This window comes from Aegilops tauschii, chromosome 2 (genome assembly GCF_002575655.3).
Source record: "Aegilops tauschii subsp. strangulata cultivar AL8/78 chromosome 2, Aet v6.0, whole genome shotgun sequence".
Taxonomy (NCBI): Eukaryota; Viridiplantae; Streptophyta; class Magnoliopsida; order Poales; family Poaceae; genus Aegilops; species Aegilops tauschii.
The window spans coordinates 450,619,730-450,624,317 of record NC_053036.3 but is presented as its reverse complement, the minus strand read 5'-3'; the positions used below and the strand labels follow the sequence as shown (position 1 = coordinate 450,624,317).

The following is a 4,588-nucleotide window of genomic DNA, read 5'->3' as shown; positions in this document are numbered from 1 at the left end:
TATGTGCGTAGTACATGCTCTGTTAGATCGTAATCAGTGTGTTATCAATGCTGTCCATGTCATGCTCATGATTTATTCATGGATTAATTTAATCAAAAAACTGCCTATTTACTTATCAAATACTCTCTCTGTCCCATAATGTAAGACGTTTTTTGACACTACACTAATGGCAAAAAACGTCTTACATTATAGGACGGAGGGAGTATAATGTAACTGGAAAGCAACAAACTTATCAAACAACTAACGATTGGCAGGATAACATTGAGAGAGACATATACTGAACTCCCGAAAAAGGCTATCGCCCCGCTTTATATATAAAGCAAATCGCCCGAACTAATCATCCAACAAAGGTTCACACCCCACACACACGAAAAGTCCACACAAACACAGAGAGTATCAAATGGGGTTAATGCTGAGGGCACAGCTCAACAAGCCCTGAAAACACACAAAAACAGACACGGCACAACTAGCCAGAACCCATGGAGCGGCACGGGTCCAGCTCCTCAGAAATCCAACTAGCCAGAATCCAACATATACTGAATTAATCTCATAGAAATTTAGAGAAGCATATACTGAAACCACACGGCCGGCGGACACGTACTGCGGTACGTATTGTTGGTTTTCGAGGTTCGAGAGAGACGAGCGCTACAAGCTAGGGAACCATATAGACCATAGTGAGAAGGGTCACTGTCAATCGGAGGCCATGACGAAGAGCAGTCCTTACACGGCGCTCCTCTTGCTCGTTGCCCTGGCTGCTCGCGGGGCTTTTGCCGTCACATGGTAAGAACTGATACTCACGTATGTTGTTACTTGTCTCACTTTGCATGGAAGTTACAATACTAGGTAGATCATGGTTGGTCATGTGCATTGTTCACAGGCCAGGCATACACGTGTGTATACACAGGTTTCGCCGGCCTTCCCCATCGCTTGATATACATGTGCATTGTTCATATACCAGTCATCAGACTTGAGATTTGTAATGTTAGTTTGACATTATATGAACATGGCCAACTGATCTGTTTCTTCAGAATATTGTCTGTTCACATTCGATCTGGCCGGAGTGTATCAGACCAGCTATGTCAGTGATCTTTCTACACGAAATATCATGTGACAAATTATTTATTGGTGGCCTTTATCGAAGGTCGAGCGGCCGAACTTTATTAGAAAGAGAGAGAGAGAGTACAATATTGATCGACAATCTAGGCGATCTAGAGCTGTCTGAAGGCCCAGCCGAAGCTCAGAGCAGAGAGGGAACAAGCATACAAGATGCCCCCAAAAAGAGCGCACATCAGTACACATCTCCTACACAACCGGCAGATCTCCAGATCACGATATCTTCTCTGATCAGCTCCAAAACCCTGTCTGCATTGCTGGCCTCATCCTCAAAGATCCTGGCGTTACACTCTTTCCAGATTCTCCAGTGAATGAGAATGGTGATGGTGTCAAAATACATGATAGTGTGTAGATATTGATACATGATAGCGTGTAGATATTGATCGAAAACGTTGGTGATACGATTAAGCTCCAAGAATATTCTGATTTCCTTAGCTCAAAACCTAGTGCTGATTTTTAGCTGGACACCACGAGTTCATGTGCAGTATCTTTAAGAATAGCTGTCAAGGCATATTTGATTCAAAGAAAATCCATAGGAATCTTAGAGGATTATATATTTCATACGATTTGTCTCACAGACCCCGTTTGATTTATTGGATTGAACTTTTGGTGCCCATTTTTCCTTTTACAAATTCAATCATTTACGCCCTGATAACCCGATTATTTTGAACTGAGATTTGTGTGTGGTTATTTTTATCTGCGGAATGTAGCGACTGTCTTTGGATAAGTAAGGATGACACGAAATAAACTCAAATCGCACCTGCGTATTGTATTACTCGAAAATCAGGACTTGAATGTGCCATTTTAGTCCCAGTCATTCAAAGCCAAGTGGAACAAATGAATAATTTATTGAAACACTATGCAACTCAAACTGAATTGAAAATAAATTATGACAAATCAGTCATGATCCCTATTATGTGCAAGAAGTGATTTCCACACAGCTCCTCAATGCTCTCGGATGCAAAGGAGGGAACTTCCCATTCACATATTTAGGGTAGCTCTCAGTGCCAACATAGATTTTATCCCTGTTTGCCAACAAATTAAAGAAGACTGTCTGGGTGCTCAACTATGCTTTCATATGATGGAAGATTTCTTCTAGTTAAGTCAGTTTTTTCAGCCCTTGCAGTATTCTTCATGGGCACCCTAACACTGCATGCTTCCATTATCAGCAAGATAAATAGGTATCTCGGGAATTTCTTATGAAGAAAGTTTGGGCAACAAATTGTTGGACCTACCTTGATTGCCTGGGACAAAGTGTGTAAGCCCAAAGATAGGGGGGTTGGGGATTTTAGATGTGTCCCTACGCATACCAAAGCATTGATGATGATGATGAATATTCAAAAATTTCTCAACAAAGATCCATTGCCCTGGGTGTCTCTAATTTGGGAGAAATACTATTCTGATTCTCTACTTGGATTTACGATGGAAGGGTCAAGTTGGTGGAAAATCATCTAAAACTACTAGAAGAATATAAGGGGAACTCCAATTGCATTAGGAAATGGCGAATCAATCCTCCTCTGGCATGGCTTTTGGTTAGATCAACCACTCAAACACAAGCACCCTGAGCTGCATTCATATGCAAAGACGGATATTCAATATGTGGATATCTGGAATCAGACTGAAGACTCAACCCAGCTCTTCCACACAAGCCTACAATCAATTCACTCACGTGTAGAGTATTCTTCAGAATCAAAGTAATTCACAAGTGCAAGATAGATGGACATGCAAGGGTTCAAAGAGCAAGTATTCTTCAGTCATAATGTACCACCATCTCTGCTCACAGTAGGAGGAACACCACATTTTCAAATGGCTATGGAAGAGTGCTTGCAGATTGAGGCATATTGTTTTTCTAGCTTCTACTCCATGATAAGAGTTAATGCGAGGAATTTGCTAAAAAGAAAACTATTTCACCTGGACTGTTATGATTATGTTGTTAAACAACGTGTGTATCAACGTGACAGAAGCTACCCTCATCGTATGCGCCAAAGGGATATGAAGACCGAAGCTTGTAGCGTAGGATAGACTAGGAGTTTGTTATGTATTATATTCTTGTTAACTTGGATATCTATCTCTAGTCTATCCCTTGTTCTCCAAGATTGTAATCCCAACAACTTGTACGCTATCAGGGAGGTCGCGACCCTGCATATAAACACGAAGCCGTCGGCCCTGGAAGAGGCACGACGTTCCTAGCCTTTCTCACATGGTAATCAGAGCCTACTCTTCCATTCATCTAGCCCTAGCCTTCCATCGCACAAGCTTCCGCCATGGCATCCTCCAGCTCATCCAACTCCACCCTCACCGGCCAAATTACCGAGAAGCTCACCCGCACAAACTTCATCCTCTGGCGCACGCAGATCATGCCGCAGCTCATAGGCGCGAGCGTCTATGGCTATGTTGACGGCACCACGCCGGAACCAGCCAAGACCGCCGTCGCCAAGGACAAGGACGGGAAGGAGACGACTACACCAAACCCCCTTCATCCGATCTGGTTCCGGGAAGATCAGCAGGTACTTGGTTATCTTCTGAACAATCTTTCCAAGGAGGTGCTCGTGCAGGTGACTTCGATCTGCCATGCACATGAGCTCTGGACAGTGCTGGTGAACATGTTTTCGTCCCAGTCGTTGTCTCGCATCAACAACATCCGCGTCGCCCTTGCGACCGCACAGAAGGGAAACCAGTCCGTTGTGGCCTTCTTCGCGCACATGCACTCCCTCGTCGATGAGCTTGCTGCTGCAGGCAAGCCACTCGACGATGATGAGCTCATCTCCTACATCACAGCCGGCCTTGACATGGAGTATCAACCCCTCGTCTCCGCCCTTGACGCCCACACTCAGCCTGTCACCCTTGACGAACTGTATGCTCAGATGAGCAACTTCGATCAAAGGGTGGCGCTGTTCCAGGGCGCGAATTCCGGTGGTGGCGGCTTCAAGTCCTCTGCCAACACCGCCATGCACGGTCGAGGTGGTGGCTCACGCTACCGCAGGCCAACCCACGGCAAGGGAAACAACAGCAACAACACCCGTGGCGACCGCGGTAATCACGGCGACCGCGGTGACTCTCGCGGCAATGGTGGCCGGCCCTCCTACACCAACAACAGGGGTGGTCACCGTAACTCCTCCAACAAGCGCCCCGATGTCGTACGATGCCAGATCTGTGGCAAACCCGGCCACACAGCAGAAGACTGTTGGTACAGGTTTGATAATGATGGTGACTCGTCCTCGGATGAGAAGGTGGTCGGGGCTGCTGATGGCTCATATGGAGTGGACACAAACTGGTATGTGGCAATGTTGAGGATATCGCTTATCGTTATCGTCTCGGTCAGCCAGGGATTAGAGATTAATCGGAAATCGGTCGATTAATCGATTTTATCGGTCAAGTATTAATCGGATGTTTTTTTGCAAATCCCAGGTTCCCAACATTAAAATACGCTATATTCAACACCAAAATAATGTTGGACAGATGTGTTACCTTGATT

At 45.2% G+C, this 4,588-nt stretch overlaps 1 non-coding gene across 1 annotated transcript; it reads left to right on the top strand.

Annotated features, from left to right (window-relative positions):
- Positions 1-3,854: 3,854 nt before the first annotated feature.
- LOC120975108 (small nucleolar RNA Z247) lies at positions 3,855-3,993 on the top strand. Its single transcript, XR_005770946.1, has one exon. It is a non-coding gene; the product is annotated as a small nucleolar RNA Z247 (small nucleolar RNA).
- The last annotated feature ends 595 nt before the right edge of the window (positions 3,994-4,588 follow it).